The following is a 17,857-nucleotide window of genomic DNA, read 5'->3' as shown; positions in this document are numbered from 1 at the left end:
TGTGTGTCTGTTTGTGTGTGCATGGTGTGTGTTTGGTCTACATGTATGTATATGTACTACATGCATGCAGTATCTAAGAAGGACAAAAGACAGCATCCAAATCCCCAGAACTGTAGTTACAGATGATGGCTATAGCTACCACGTGGGTGCTAGGAACTGAATCCCCACCCTCTGCAAGAACACTGAGTGCTCTTAACTACTGAGCCATCTCTCTAGCACCTAACCCATTTATTTTGATTCTTTGTGAAATCGCTTGTTTCTGGTGACCAAAATTCCCAGAACCATAGCAAAGTCCAACTGGTACACTGATTCAGAAAGGCAGGTATCAGGTTATACCCTAATGATACAGTACTTGCCAAAGAAAATGAGCCGATTGGTACAATAGTGGTCTGACTGTTAGGGGTGTATCCAATGGTTTTCTGGTTGGATTGAAGCCTGTTCCACAGAAAGAAATTTATGGCTAGTTATTTAAACCTGGTCAGAAGCCTTTGGCTGAGGAAGGCACAGGTCTGAGTTACCTACTGCTATTATTTTGCTCAATGGAAAATTCAAATTGTCTTCTAAAATATTAACATTTGAGTCCTTAGATTAGTGCTACTCTCAAACTGAGTCAGATAAATTTCTTTTTGCAGTAGATATCCAGCAATTCAGAGACTCATAACTGGCCAATATGCGGAGAATAAGCAGCAGTGAGTGTTCAACCCTAACTTGGATATTTTTTGTACCCTCAAAGCTCAGGGTAGATCACAGAAGAAGGGAAGGAAGGAAAATAAGGACCAGAAGACGGGGAAGAGTGCTGTAAATTCTCTTCTGCGTGGGGCATGACTGTTGCACTCAGGAGCTCACGGCAGCTATAGTTACCTGCACAAGACCTAGACAGGAAAGTCAGTCAATACTCCCATCTGGGTGCCTGCGTGGGGCATGGGTTCTGGAGGCTCCAACCCTAGTTGAGGTGCTACTGGCAACGGATAGCTGCTAAAGAAGGGTGAGTCATATTTTTTTGTGATATTTCAGAGGTAAGCTTAAAGATGCTATTGGGGTTATTTGTTGTTTTGAATTAATATTATGTGGTTCTGGTTAGCTGGGGTTGAAGAAACATTTGTAATTAAGAGATCAGAACCACTAAGTGAAACCTTTGGTTTGCTGGGAAACTAAGTGGTGGTCAGCTGGGGCTGAGAAAGATGCTGATAACACCAGCATCATTTAGGTAAAATCTTCTAGGAAGTGTTTCCTCGGGGTCAGCATACAGCATCTATGGTCCAGAGCGAGCCATGGTGAGAACTTGTGCTGGCAGCGGAATTTAGTCATGTGCAGAGTTATCCTGTGGTTCTGGGTCTAAAGGTCTGAAGGGGTCATGGAGAGCAGCGCTGTGAAAACACCAGGCAAGGCCGTGGGTGAAGGTGCAGCCTCAGTGGCAGTTAAAGGCTCAGGGCTGAAGGTCATGCAAGGAGGTTGAGACTTGGCATCACAAAGAAAAGCCCACACTACTGGTGCAGCCTAGTTGCAGCAAGAGACCCCAGCATTTAGGAGATGCCAGTACCATAGCCTGAACACCAAGAACAGCAGCAGTGCAGAGGAAGCAGCAGGGGCTTAGAGGACAAGCTGGTGTGCTGCAGAAGGTGAAGTTAGAACAGAGACCACAGCCCTGTGGAGGAATGCAGAAGGCCCTGATGGAATCCCAGATACGGAACATTTAGTTATTCACACTGAGTTTGGTTCTGCTCTGTTCAAAATTGTGACTGCACTCTGGTTCTTCCCTCTTGAAGAAAGAAAGTGTTCAACTTAATTTTGATTTCACAGGAATCCACAGTAGAGAGATATTGAACTTTAAAGAGAGATTTGGGATTTTTAAAGAGACTGAACTTTTAATGTGTTTGAATTTATAAACATGTGGGACTTTTAAATTTATTCATGTTTCATATTGTGAGTTTTATATTAATATGCCATTTGGGGAATAAGTGAGAAAGAAAAGATTCTAATCGTTGAAAAACGATGCACTTGTGTATCAGGTTGACAAGGGATGAGTTGTGCTTGCTAGTTTTATGTCAGCCTGAAATAAGTCATCTGAGAGAAGGGAACCTCAATTAAGAAAATGCTTCCCAAAGATCTGGATGGAAGCAAGCCTGTAGGGCATCTTCTTAATTAGTGATTGATGGGTGAGGGACCAGCCCATTGTGTGTGGTGCCACCTTGGGCTGGAGGCCCTGGCTTCTATAAGAAAGCAGTTCAGCAAGCCATGAGGAGCAGGCAAATAAGCAGCACCCCTCCATGCCATCTACGTCAGTTTCTCTCTTCAGGTTCCTATCATGTTTGTTCTTGTACTGACTTCCCTTAGTGATGATGGCGTATAAGCTGAATAAGCCCTGTCCTCCCCAGGTTGCTCTGGTCATGGTGTTTCATCACAGCAAAAGTAATCCTAATACAGGCAGCAATGTAGACCCGAGGCAGTCACCAGCGCAGTAGTTTGGGAAAATGAAAACCAACATGGATATTTGGTAATGCTGGTTAATTACAGGATGCCCAAGATGAATGATAAGGGAAACTACTGCCCACCAAGAGCTTCATTCTTGGCCATTCATAAATAACACATAACTCCTGTCTCTGCTGCCATTTAACATGTTGAGATGCAAGGCTCTGAAAATCCGCTAAAATTGCAGCTGAGGGGATGCTTTTTCTTTTAAATCTGGGAATAAAGGATATTTATAATATATCTGTAAATAGTCTTTTTCTAGAGCTGTTTTACTATAGAGCATTTGTATAACCTTATAAAACCTGTCTTTCATCCGTCAGTTCAGCCAGGATTAAAGGCTGAGCAGAAGCACTTCTACTTCAGCTCCTGCTCCTCCCCTGCTCCCCTCCTGCAGTGGGCTCCTAGCCTCAGCTCTCACGTACACAGGCCTCTGAAGAAACCCTATGGCACTTATCTTTGTGAGGGAGAAGCATGGAGATTTATTTTTAGACTCATTCCTAAAGTAATAAATCATTCTGTCTACTCTTCTTCTACCCTTGCTGTTGCCTTGGCAACTTTACAGGTATACTGTTTCTGCCTTACAGAGCGGCCAGCTCCATCTGAACACACTCTTTCTTTTCTCAGCTGTGACCCGAGAAGGTATTGTTGGAGCATGCTATATTAGTATGAACAAGGCAGCATTAGGTTCTCATGTCACCTTCTCCCTTGCTAGGGAGAGGTCATCTGACACATTTTCCTGTCATCAGGCTCAAAGTCCCAGGACCCTAAGGACCAGTGAAGCAAGATCCCAGATGGTGAGTTCCCTTCGGCTGACACATGCATACCGCTGAAGAGCTGCATCATGGCGGAAAACTAGAGAAAAATGTTCGCAGGTCGTACTCTCAGTCATTTGTGTTTAACGGTGATTTTTAAAAGTCAAATATAAATACAGCAGAAGTAAGTTTCTGATGCCTGGTACTTTGGATCCTCCCCCCATCCCTTTGCCCAGTGTGTGTGTGTGTGTGTGTGTGTCCTGGTACTTTGGATCCTCCCCCCATCCCTTTGCCCAGTGTGTGTGTGTGTGTGTGTGTGTGTGTGTGTGTGTGTGTGTGTGTGTGCGCGCGCGCGCGCACGCGCACATGTGTAATTTCTAAAGTACACATGCAAGATGAAGTGCACATCAGGCAGATCCAATAACTACTTCTTCAATAAGCCAAGAATCTCCTAGATATTATGCGATACAATGCCCAGAGAGTATGACATTGGCTATATAGCAGGTTTAAATTTAGTCATTTTGGAGGAAGGAGAAGGGACAAATAGAGTTATAGTATAACCTCAAAATTAAGAGAAAAACTTTTAAGAGAGAAATTGGTCACTTAGGATAAAGACTTACCCTACCAAAATCCAAAGACACTTTTCTTTTTAAGGCAATTTTATATGCAAATAGGTTCAAAATGCACTGTGTGTTCTTGACTTAGCCCTTCAACAGAATGCCTCTAACAAATTTTATTCTTTCAGTAGCAACTCTACCAACACAGACACAAACTGTGCCACTGTTAGCATGCAGTGACGTTTCCAGAAACTGACTTAATTCTTAAGTCAACACTATTTCCCTCCAAAACTAAGTGATAGAAGTATTTTTCAAGCCTTTCCGTGTTCTTTTTGTCATCTGGTGTGCCAACCCAGGAGTAACTATTATTTTCACTGCCTGCCTGCTCTCGTCCACTCTCTCTCCCTGAAGACGTGCTATTTAAAATCTGTTGCAAACTCAAAGGCAGATAATCAACTGCAGTTCAGCGAGCTATGTATGTCCAATGTGTGTCAGGCACTGCATAAAGTTCTGAGGACTCAAATGTGCTTGACATGTAATTCTTGTCCTTAAGGAATTGGGTAATTTTTTGAGAAGCAAACATGGGAACAATATAACAGTCTATTATGATTCCAAGAGCCACGGAGGTGCTCTTTCCTCAGCCCTGGCTGGAGTGGGAGACAATGTGCACCAACGTGCTCCTTTGAGAATGCCTCAAATAGTGCCCCAAAGGACATGCACTGAAATCATGCAAAGTAAGCGCTGTGACTGACAGCCAAAATGAAGGGGTTCTTTGGTAACCTTTGAGGCTCTGCTGTGTGTGCTCTGTGCATTGGCTTTTTTTTCTTTCTCATTTAATGCCTGTAGTCTAATTGGAAAGGCTAGACTGCTGGATTCTTGGCGAGCACAGAACCACTGGCACGAGCAACACTCGTTCTCGTGGGGAACTGTGGTGAGCGATGTAAAAACACTCCCAGAATTCCTTGTGTTCACACTGAAGGGCACCTACAGGGTCAACTGGGCAAAACGTTTTCTATCTTCTTGAGAGAAATCTTGACCCTGCCTTCTCACTGATCCCTCCTTCACTGGAATTTACACAGAAAATATTACAGAAAGGTCTGTGGTTAGGTTTAGGAAGAATGCATGCTGCAAAGTTGAATATAGGCATTTATTACCTAATGTGCCAGAGATAACTGCCCAACTGGAGGTTAACAATATTGGCAGCAGTAATGTTCTATAGCAAATAACTTAAATATAAAATTCATAGAAATAATAAGAAAGGCAAGAAGGACATTAACAAGAGTAGAAAAACAGGAAGTATTTGTACTTCCTGATAAATCATTTACATTTATTAATATTAGCTAATTCATTTAGCTATATAAATGGGCCAGAGAAGCAACTGCAAATCACAGGGTGATAAAACCCAAATTTAATTCCAGGTTCAATTTTTCATTTTCTTTCTTTCTCTCTTCCTTCCTTCCTTCTTTCTTTCCTTCCTTCTCTTTCTTTCTTTCTTTCTTTCTCTCTTTCTCCTCTCTCTCTCTTCCCTCCCTCCTCTCTCTTTTCATTCTCTAAAAGTTCAGAAACTAATGTACTTCTCTTTGGGGGTAGAGCTGCCACCCAAAAGAAAGTCTGCTGAGAACTTGTGTATGAGCCAGACAACAATTGGTTCTCAACCTGTGGGTGGTGACCCCTTTGGGGTCAAGTGGCCCTTTCACAGGATTTGCCTAAGATCATCCGAAAACATAGAAATTTATATTATGATGCACACAGCAACAAAATTACAGTTATGAATAGCAACAAAAATAATTTTAAGGTTGGATGTCACTGCAACTCAAAGAACTATATTAAAGGGTTGCTTTATATTTTCTGTTTTGAATGTGTTTATTAAGTAATAAACTGGGAGGGAAGGTGTTGGAATGAGTAGCAGAGGCTGCTCATTCATTTCCTGGCCACCCAGAACCGAAATGATCACACTGAGATTATATTAACTGCAACACTGTTTGCCTGATGACTCAAGTGCATTCCTAGCTAGCTCTTACATCTTAAATTAATCCATTTCTATTACCTGTGTATCACCATGAGGTAGTGGCCTTCTGATCAGCAAGGTTACAACACTTCTGTCTCATGTAGGAGCTACATGGTGTCCCAATGACTCCACCTACTTTCTCCCAGCATTCAGTTTAGTTTTCCTGTCTAGCTCTTTTCTGCCCTAACACAGGCCAAAACAGCTTCTTTATTCATTAATCAATAAAAGCGACACATGAACAGAAGGACATCCCACATCAGAAAGGGACAGAGAGAAAAACATTATTTAATTGGGTACTTAAATTATCCAAGAGAAACTCACTGATAAGCTCCCCATTATAAAGAGTCCAGGAAGAGCCAAGTGTCCCCACACAGGAGGCTTCCAAGTAAAACCATTAACAGAAGGGTGAGTACCAAGTTCAGCAGAAGTGGACTGGGAAGTTGAGGCTGTCAGTTTACCACTTTGTAGCACCAATTGTTACAGGGAGCGGGGCCTCTTTGTTTATCCTGGCCGCCTGGCTAGCTTACACTCAAAATAATCACACAGAAACTGTATTCATTTAAATACTGCTTGGCCCATTAGTTCTAGCCTTTTATTGGCTAACTGTCACATCTTGATTTAACCCATTCCTAATAATCTGTGTTCACCATGAGGTCGTGGCTTACCGGGAAATATTCAGCATGTCTGACCTGGCGGCTCTCTCATTCTGCTTCTCCCAGAATTCAGTTCAGACTACTCCGCCTACCTAAGTTCTGCTCTATCAGGCCAAGCAGTTTCTTTATTGATTAACCAATAAAAGCAACACATAAACAAAAGGACCTCCTATACCAGGACATAAGTGGGAAGACCTCACATGACATGGTACAACTACTGGTTTAAACATCTTCCAAAGAATGAAAAGCAAACAGACACAAAATATGTACATGATTTAAAGGATATTTTTCCAGGCTTCATCATAGGCAAAAACAAGATTTAGAAATAATGGGAATGAGAGACCGGCCCACACCTGCAAAGAAAATCAAACAAGAACCTTGTTGCTACAAAGAAATGTTCAGGAAAACTCCAGCTTGAAGGATGCTGGAGGAACGTGTAGCTTTGTTTGCCTGCTGTTGTTTCAAATGTTTAAGATTTATATGTACACGAGTGTTCTGCCTGCATGTATGTATGTACTCCATGTGCATGGCTGGCACCTGTGTTTAGAAGAAGGCATTGGGGTCTCTGTAACTGGAGTGGCCATAAGTCACCACAGGGACTGGAAATGAACCTGGGTCATCTGGAACAATGAGCGCTCCGAACAACTGAGCGCTCCCTCCAGCCCTGGAAACTGCATCTTAAACCAGCAGTTGTGTATGAGCTGACTGCTGTTCTTCCGTCACAGCAGCAGCTACAAAGGGTGCTTTCTGCCTCCATGTGGTATTTCCCTCTTCCTTCTTTTCCAGCTCACACAGAGTGGGTGTGTGCCCATCTCCTCTCCCACTTCCTCGGAGTTTCTGAGAAGTCACCCTATGAATGGCGCTGCATGACATAGAGAGACACATCCGAATGACAGAGGACAGGAGCCTACTATTCTAAACCAGTCATCTGGGGAAGGAGGACAGCTGGAAATCAATTTGCTCCTATCAGATTTTATCAAAATAAGAACATAAAATATGTTTCTATGCCTACCATACTAGAAAATGTAATAGAGCCTGGTTATGTTCCTGAATTAAAAGCCTTCTATAAATGCAATTTCTAAAGGGCTAAAAATGTCAATGACCCTAATATTTTGCTTCCTCCCACAAATGATGCTAAGAATGGCAGCAACTACTCGTGGGAACTTCATGAAACATCCATGAATGAGTTAAATGTGTTCCATGCATTGTCTTGATTTTAAAATCAACTAATTTAAACAAATGTCATTACCCTGTCTGCTTTTACAGGTCAGAAAAGTGAAGTTCCAATCACATGTTGTTCAAAGGCACACAGCTGGAAGGAGCAGATCCAGCGATAAATGTAGACAAATTTGCCCTGAAGGCTGAATTCCAACCACTGTTCTGAGGACTTCTCTCACTGGATCCCCATTCTAGGTTTCCTCTTACTGGCTTTCTGTTCTGAGGGCTTCTCCATCAGACATTCCAAAGCAGGTCTCATCCTAGGTGCATACAAATACTGCACACAAACATCTGTGCTGAGATCATCCCTTTCCACCTGCCTGCCCTCAGTGCCCAATCTCTCCTTCACCTGGGCACAGCCCAGACCGGCCTCCCAGATGATACTGTTCGGGACATAGCCGAACAGTGGACATGCTACAATGCCACCCTAACCGCCTTTCCGAGAACTCCTGAGTTCCAGATTAAAGATCACTGACAAACGTAATGCACGGGAAATTAATACCCAAAGGTTGTGTTATTATAGGTCTTTTTCCCCAAGGACTAGAAAAATCTACTAGTTTCTGACCTATACAAGAAATTGATTGCATAATATTTAACAGAAAGTACAGCTTATGCTGCTGAACTGTGAAACACGAATTCGAGCACTTGGATGTCTATTTTTTCCCTGCAGTTCTGGGGATTGATCCCAGAGCACAGGGCATTTAGAACATGAGTTATACCATTGAATTATATACCCTGTGTCAAGTGTTTGGATACCCAGGATGTTTTATCAAATGGCTATATGCTCTACATAGGTTCTTAATAAGTTTTCGGCCTCCTTTTCATTTTATTATTATTATTCATGAATAAAGAGAAGAGAGAGAAGGAGACAGCCAGTCACAAAGCTGGAAAATAAGCTCACCTTGTGATGCTGCTTCTGTCACTTACAACGGCAGCTCAGCACTGACCTAGGTTTTGTGCTTATATCAAGCCAGGAACAAGTCCTATTGTTTTCTTTTTTGTGTGTGTAAATTGAGGAAATGTACATATTCATACAATGCACATTTGTATACATATATAAAACAGAGGAGTATACAACAATATAATATGTAAAATATAATATATGATGTTTATATACTATATATTATATCTATGATATATATCTATGTATCTATGATACATATATACCTATGAAATATATAATGTATATAATTTGCTACAAAAACAAACATAGTACTCTCAAATATTACAGGTTACTTCCTTATTCCTGTACTTGTTCTGATTCATTCACAGTTCTTATCAAAATACCAAAAGCAGGTAGAATTCAATAATAGTCTATCAATTCCTAATTTAGAAATTATGCTGGAATATTCCCTTTTTCTTAGTTACTTTTCTATTGCTGTGATTACAAATCATGACGAAAACAAAGGGTTCACTTGGGTTTACAGTTCCAGAGAGTTGGCTCCATGGTCATCACTGCAGGGAACCTGGCAGTGGGCGTGCACGGCTCTGCAGCAGTAGCTGAGAACGTACATCTTTATCAATAGGTGTGAGGAGCTGTAACACAGCTCTCCCGTCTTAGTCCTTCCCAAACAGTTCCATCAACTGAGGACCACGTATTTACATATTTGAGCCCTTGGGGTCTATTATCATTTAATGACCAAGCAAAAACACGGTGGCTAGAACATCTTATTCCACAATCCAGAATCAGAGAGAAAAAAAAGAATAGTAAAAATTTTGCAGTCTTTTGAAATCTCAGAAACCATTTCCAGGGTCACACCTCCTCCAACAAAGCCACACCTTCCTAATCCTTCCCAAACAGTTCTACCAAGTGGAGACAAAGTATTCAAACATAAGAGCCTACGGGGCCATTCTCTTTCAAACCACCACACTCTGTCATTATAAACATACGGCACCGTAAGCATAATAAGCCACAGACAAGCTCAGTCTTTATTGGCTATATCACCAAACTAAAAACAGCCCACTGCCTATGTTAGTTAGCAAATGGAGTTTCATAAACATCACCCTATTATGTCTGACTGCCTTTAGACTAAAACAGGGGTTAAACCTGTGGTTCTCCACCGTCCTAATGTTATAACCCCTTAAATCAGTTCCTCAAGTTGCGGTGAGCCCCAACCACAAAATTATTTTTGTTGCTACTTCATAACTGCAATTTTGCTACTGTGGTGAACTGAAATGTAAATATTTTTGGAGACAGGTTTGTCAAAGAAGTTGAGACCCACAGGTAGAGAACTACTGAGTTAAAGATTTGTGTATTACATATAAAGTATCCCTACCCTGACCCTAAAGGCTCTTGTATTGAAGGCCTGATTCACAGTTAAGTGACCATATGGGCGCCGACTTTATCACTGAGCTCTAGGGAGATGAGCGCAGTATTAGAAAATCACAGACGGGACTCCATAAGATTATAAACTGATTGGCCCATTAGGTCAGGCTACTCATTAGTTCTTATAACTTATGTTACCCCATTATCCTTATCTACGTTAGCCACATGGCTTGATACCTTTTTCAGCTGTCAGCTCACATGTTGCTTCTCTGGTGGTTTGCGCAGGAGTGCGGAGGGAGCTTCCTGCTTGCCAGAATACTCCCAGTCTCTTTGCTCCACCTCTACTTCCTGTCTGGCTTTCCCACCTATACTGCCTGCCTGGCCAATCAGCGTTTTATTAAAATATGATTGACAGAATACAGATAATTCTCCTGCACCACTTTGAGGGGTGTATCTTGCCGTGGTTCCTTCCTATTTGTCATGAAGTGAGCAATTCTGCCCTTCACATCTTCTATCATGATGTTTTGTTTCACCAAGTTTCAGAAACAAGGGAGTTGCTCCTATAACTGAGACTTTTGAAACCATGAGTTAAGTGAAGATTTTCTCCTTTTTAATTGTTCTTCTAAAGTTGTTTTTCTTTCTCTTTTTGTAGCAAAGCTAAAAATGCTTGGCATATGACCCTTTACAAAATAATGTGCTGATTCCTGGTTTATAGTAAGCAAACAATGACTTCTCTGGTATTTCCTACTAATGTACCTTAGTGACAAAACAGACAGACAAACAAACAAAACCTGTGTGACCTTAGGGGAGCTAGGAGCAACAGTTTGAAAGCACAAAGTAAGCATATACTTTCCCTTTAAATCCTATTAGGAAATCACTCTATTCCAATTTCTCAATTAAAAGGATAATTGTACCTTGGCAGTGGTGGTGTATGTTTTTAATCCTAGCCCTTGGTAGGCAGAAACAGGAGGATCTTTGTGAGTTTGAGGCCAGCTTGGTCTACAAGAGCTAGTTCCAGGACAGGCTCCAAAGCTACAGAGAAACCCTGTCTCAAAAAAAACAACAGAAAAGATAATTGGACAATTGTAATTGCAGCATTTTAGTTCTAATAAATAGCAACACTAAAAATGTATATTTTATTTCTATTTCCATAAGAGTATTTTTAAATGTTATATTAGACAGTAGCACTGTCATCAAATTTAGTACTTCTGGATTTTTATCATGGATACACCATGGTTTTACATTCATGAAGCTGATGTCTTTATATGGGTCAAGAACTGGTTCAGAGATTAAGCTATTTAGATGGTGGCATTTTACTATTAATTGGATTATATCCTCATTATTTAGCTAAACATAAGTATTGCTTATGTTTAGAAGTAGATAAAGCTATAGCACATACTCAGCTATAAAGATTATAACGGATAGGCAGGGTGGGCCTAATTCAGTCAGTTGAATTGACTTATAACAGGCTGTGCTCATCAGAAATTCACTTGTAAGTTTAGCTTCACTTGCTTGTACTCAAGTGTTCTAGCCCGTCCTTCCTGCAGCCTGTTTCACCCACTGAAGACCAGCCTAGTCAGCCCCATAATCTTGTGGGTCCATCCCTTGTTTCCTCCCACTCTTCTCATCCATGTTATGAGTTCTGTTTGTCTAGTGAAAGTTGAACACAGTCAGTATTAAGTCTGAAAATACTTCAAAACTAAATTCATCTCTTTATCATTTTAAAAAATATCAATTTCTTGGAGAAAAACTGCTACCTAGAAACAAATCAATGTTTTATACTTATAGTATAAATAATATACTATACATATAGTCATTACTATATATGCTATACATAAATAGTACTATAGAGTCAGTGCATATATGCTATACATGTGTAGTACTATATAGACAGTACTATATGTGCTATACATACACAGTACTATATAGTCAGTATTATATATGCTATATATGCAGTACTATGTAGTCAGTATTATATATGCTATATATTCAGTACTATATACTATATATACAGTACTATATAGTCAGTACTATATAGTGGAGTATATATGCTATATATATAGTATTACTCAGTACTATATATACTATATATACACAGTACTATATAGTCAGTACTATATATACTATATACACACATTACTATTTAAGTCAGTACTGTATATACTATATATACACACAGTACTATTAGCCAGTACTATATATACTATATATACGGTACTATATAGTCTGTACTATATATACTATATATATATATATACAGTTCTATATAATCAGTCCTACATCTCAGTCTTTATTTCACCATAGCAAAGCATAAATTCTAAGAGAAGGTAATGCTCAGCTAAAGAAAGAGGCCTGTGGAGTCATCCACACTCTGAAAGTCACCAGGAGTGATGGAGTCATGTCTGTAATCCCAGGACTTCAAAGGCAGAGGAAGAAGATCACAAGTTCGAGGCTAGACTGGTAGAAAAACCATTTCAAAAAATGTGTAAGACATTCTGTTTCGGGTTAGTTTATCCACAGCTGTACAATGAATGAAATGAATAAGAATTCTGCTATAAGAAACATTTAAAACAATTTCTACAAATACATTGTGGCCTAAAGGAAATAGTTAATAGCCTAGGGAGAGATTAGTAAATTGTTTAGATATGTTTAAACATTTCCAGGTCCAAAGCATTAAAAAAGTAATTAATTTAAGAAAGACTTAAAACTCAAATGCTCAAGTATGCTACCTGTAGATTATTGTCCTGAGTGTAATGTATTTTAGGAAAAACAGCAAAGGTTCCTAGAGACATGTCAGGACCTACTATGAACTAAGTTAAAAGGAGGGAATAAAGCTACTACATTCATAAAATTATAAATTAATTCCAATCATATAATTATTGTTTATACTTTCATATTTTTCAAGTAATGGTTGATATTTTCCTATTATTTGGAAACATGATAGCTAATATAATTTTTTCCTACTAGAGACAGAAATTGAGAACCTGTTGAGACATCATTGGATCTTTTCTTTCTAACAACATTGACACAGAATTCTGGGCATTTCATAAAACCTGTGCTTGGTTCTATTTTGCATTCTGCATTTAGTTTAGGGATGATATTCTCTGTTCAGCGCAATCCAAGGACAGAAAAACTATATGGAATGAATAGGGACTGTATGAGAATGTGTAACAAGCATCTCTTGAGTACAAATACAATGTTTAATTCTAGAATATCACCTATTTAAAATGAAGTCTGAAATTTAGGGCTCTAAAATTTATTTTCTAAAATCACTCTATAAATCTGATGAGATATTGCTCATCTATTTCTCAATCCCAGAACTTTTTACATGGGAATCAAGTATCTTTCTGGAATTCTTGACAATCTGTAGACAGTTAAGAAATAATTTTAAGGAGATAACAGTGGGCATGTGAACACACTTATCTTCAATATTCATGAACTATAACTATACAGGCATTATCTGTAAAACCAAATAAGAATCTACCTCAAAACACAAAGGGGTAATATCAAGCAATAAGACATTTTCTAAAGCAAGAATATAGAGAAAATTTTAAAATATCACTTAAATTTAGTTTAAACTAAGATATTTAAGAATAATATAACAGAGTAGAGCAAACAAAACAACAATGGCAAGAAAAAGACCTTCCTGGCTTTTCTAGAACAACTATAAGAGAATGGCTTAACATGTGTCTGTGTGTTCAAATCCCAGCTTTAGAAAGACGGAAGCAGAGCACTGAGACGTCTTGACATTACAGTCGGTCACATGCTTCCAGAGTTCTTTGTTCCAATACATTTCATGCTGCATATGGCTGCCACAGAGATCTATTCAGGAACCTGAAAGCTGTCCCTGTGCCAGAAAGAGAACCACTTGGGAAGCCAGCGTCTGATTTAATATGCACACCGTGCACTGCACAGTGTCACCCACCCAGGCAAGGTCTCGTTCCTTCGGTGCTACTGTGTGCCGTGTCACGACTTCACTACTGAGCTACAGCTAATTACAAGGCAGATGAAGTGCTAAGAAAGAATCTACTCTAGACAATTAACAGACTAGACATTCATTGTCTTGGAGTGTTCTGCATATGCTAATTCAAACTTCATCATCCACAAAAGCATCCGTGCAACCATGACTCTTTTTGTTCTGTTCTCTTTCAAGCCTCATAATAGCAGGAATGACCCTGCCGTGGAGCATCCTGCTCACACCATGGAGCTGCCATTCATCTCCATCCAGCTGGGCACGAATTTCTGTCTCACCCTGGGCTTTAAGCAGGCATTGTTCGGTGCAAGTTGCTGTGCTGTAATAGAGCGGCAACTGCATAATGATTCGAGTACAAAGAGGGTAGCGCGGTAACGTGGGTTCACGATGCTCACACGACAACGCAGTAAGTATAGCAAATCTGCGTCACTATACGACTAGACTATCACATCTAAACCAACATTTCCCTAAAACGGAGGCTGTGGAATGTGATCATAACCGCACAAGACCTTCTATCTACCGTTAAGCTGTGGAAGTGCTCACTTGTAACTTTTTCTTTTCTTCTATGGTACTAGAGAAATGGTTCTCAACCTGTGGGTCAAAATTTTGGGAGTCGCATATCAGATATCCTGCATATCAGATATTTACATTACAATTCATAGCCATAGCAAAAGTACAGTTATGAAGCAGCAACAGAGATAAATTTATGGTTAGGGGTCACCATAACATGAGAAATTGTACTGATGGCCGCAGCATTAGGAAGGTTGAGAACCCCTGTAGCAGAGAGTGACCTTAGCCCCTAAGCTACAGCCCCAACCCCCTTTTCAGTGTTTACTTTAAGAGAGAGCCTCAATAAGCTGTCCAGGTGGCTGAAACTGATTTTGACCTTGCAATCCTCCTGCCTCAAACACCCAACTAGCCAGATTACAAGCCTGTGACACCAGGTTCTGTTGTATTTTCCACATAACAGAGCTACAAACTAAGCCTCAAACTCCGTCAATGCTGTGTACGACTGCTACACACACATGAGCTGTGGTTAAGAACTCTCTGTTCTGCCCTTCAGTCCCATACAGTGATATGGTTTGCTGTTTCCTAGAAAGAAAGGGTCAAAGTTGGACTTTCTCCTGGGTCAATAATCTCATATCTGTTCATCAATTTTTCTCATAACAAGTTCAAGGATTCAAAGTGTGAAGTTCTTTTTAGTTCTATGATAAAGGACAAGTCAGGAAAGGAATTAAACTAATAGCTTGCAGATTTGCATAACTTCTTTAAAAAGTTCTCATAAACCATTCTCTTTCACAACCTGCACTGTGACACCCCTCTCAGGGATTATGAAATCCAGAGGCCTGAAAACATGAATTTTTTTCAGATTTGCTTATAAGAAAGCAAGTCCACATGCTACCTACAATAACGACTATGATTCCGTCGGCTGCATACTCTCTGCTCTAGTTGTTAAACACATGGCAGTCTCCTCCAGAGCTTTCATGACTTACAATACTCGGCTGCAGTGAGGTCACAACATTCTCAAGGCAAGTCATTCCCTCTCCAGTTGTGACAGTCCTTTAGGCTCTTCAATAAACCTGTGTGTCGGTTGCAGTTAGTATTAAATGTGCAGCTGATACTTCCATCTTTCTTGAAAAGTGAGGAGATGTTTACATATTATTCAGAATTCTCAAAAGAAGTATATGTACACATATATATACAATAGATTAGTTAATTTCTAAATAAGTATCTTGATTAGTTAATTAGTAAATGATAATCTGGGCAAGAGGCGTCTATTTCCAGTTTGCTACCAAATTATCAAGATTATTTTTGTTTCTTTGCTTAACAACCTACTTTAAAATGAGGTGTTCTGCCCTTCCCTCCCCTGTAGTGTGTGCAGCATGGCTCTGGAACACTCTAAGAGCAGAGAGATGAGAAAGCAGGGACCAGCTCTTCTGTGGATCTGCCCTCATCCTGCAGACAAGCTTGCTCCTGGGAGCATGAAGAGCACAGAGTGACAGGAGCACAAAGGCATGATGGGACAGACGCCCTCTGCTCCCAGGCTTCCAAAGGCATGATGGGACAGACGCCCTCTGCTCCCAGGCGTCCAAAGGCATGATGGGACAGACGCCCTCTGCTCCCAGGCTTCCAAAGGCATGATGGGACAGACACCCTCTGCTCCCAGGCTTCCAAAGGCATGATGGGACAGACGCCCTCTGCTCCCAGGCTTCCAAAGGCATGATGGGACAGACACCCTCTGCTCCCAGGCTTCCAAAGGCATGATGGGACAGACGCCCTCTGCTCCCAGGCTTCCAAAGAGTTGGGTTGCAGGGAGACAGTGAGCTATAAGGGAGTCTGAACTTCTGTCTTCTAATTAACCTAAATGTCATAACTTGAGATCAAAGAAACATGTAACCATCTTGACTTCACCACGTTGACGCCTTTATTCCTGAAGGTCTGACTTCTGCCACAGAACAAAGCAAATCACACCGGCATGATAAATTCTACTGTCTACTACACGCGCTCAAAATAAAAAATTATAAGCCTTGAATTATCGGTGCATGTACTTGAAAAGCATGGAGGAAACTCGTCCTACGTGTACTTTTCAATCAAAAAGATATATTTTAATAGATTTGTGACATTTGAAGTAATTATTTTCATCTTTATTCTTCATTAAAATGCTTAGGAAGAAATAACAATTCTTCTGATCTGATTAGCATTTCCACCCTCATCTCCAAGGAAGAATTCTAAAGGTTCAGTTTCTGGGAATTAAACTAAAGAAAATCAGCTAGTCTTGATTAAAAGTAATAAATCTACAACTAACCCAAACTGTGAGGTCTTCTAATGCTGGTTTCTTGAAATCAGTCTATAAGAAGGCAAATCTCTGCTGAGAAGTGCGCAAATGCAAAGAGCGGCGTTAGCCAACGCCCTCCCCTTGCTGGCAAGCAAGCCCCTCCATTCCCCTTCAATCTACACTTAAGCAGAAGCCAACAAGGTAAACATTGTCTTGTTGATCAGTGCTGGCTTCCTGAACTTTACCTGACAGCATTACAAAGATTTAAGAAGTTGCTCTACCAACATCTTATTCATGCAGTATCTTGTTGTACTATTTCAAATCACACTGTATCAAGTAAGTCTATATTCAGGTTCAAAAGAAACTTGAACCAAATGGCTAAGTGTGGTGCTTCTTATCCTTATCTTATCTTATCCAGTGTCTGTTTTGTGCATGACTATAGATTTGAATCTATCTGCATTCTTTTTCATGTCAACCTACAGTTATACCAGCACCATTTGCTGAACTCAAGAAACTGGACAACAAAATATGAAATAATCCAATTGAAAAATAAGGTACAGATCTAAACAGAGAATTCTCAATAGAAAAATTCAAATGGCTGAAAGACATTTAAGGAATTGCTCAAAATCCTTAGCCATCAGGGAAATGCAAATCAAAGCAACTCTGAGAAGCCATCTTAGACCTGTTAGAATGGCTAAGATCAAAAACGATGATGACAGCCTGTGTTGGAGAGGATGTGGAGTAAGGGGAACACTCCTCCACTGCTGGTGGGAGTACAAACTTGGACAGTCACTTTGGAAATCAGTATGGTGATTTCTCAGGAAAATGGGAATCAATCTATCTCAAGATTCAGCAATTAGGCATATACCCAAAGGATGTACACTCACACCACAAGAACATTTTATCAGCTATGTTCATAGCAGCATTATTCAGAATAGGAAACAACCTAGATGCCCCTCAACTGAAGAATAGATAAAGAAAATGTGGTACATTTACACAATGGAGTACTACTCAATGGGAAAAAACAAAAAACAATGCAATCTTGAAATCTGCAGGCAAATGGATGGAACTAAAAAAAAAACCATCAGTGAGGTGACCCAGAAAGATTAATATGTGTACTCACTCATAAGTGGATATTACACATAAAGCAAAGAATAACCAGACCAAACCTCAGAGAAGCAAGGG

The 17,857-nt window shown here is 40.2% G+C and overlaps 1 protein-coding gene across 6 annotated transcripts in view; it reads right to left on the bottom strand.

Annotated features, from left to right (window-relative positions):
* Positions 1-17,857, bottom strand: part of St7 (suppression of tumorigenicity 7) — a 228,515-nt gene that overhangs the window by 114,714 nt on the left and 95,944 nt on the right. The window lies entirely within an intron of this gene.

The sequence above is a fragment of the Myodes glareolus genome, chromosome 25 (assembly GCF_982192425.1).
Source record: "Myodes glareolus chromosome 25, mMyoGla1.1, whole genome shotgun sequence".
NCBI classification, from domain to species: domain Eukaryota; kingdom Metazoa; phylum Chordata; class Mammalia; order Rodentia; family Cricetidae; genus Myodes; species Myodes glareolus.
This window is presented reverse-complemented; position numbering and strand designations above follow the sequence as displayed.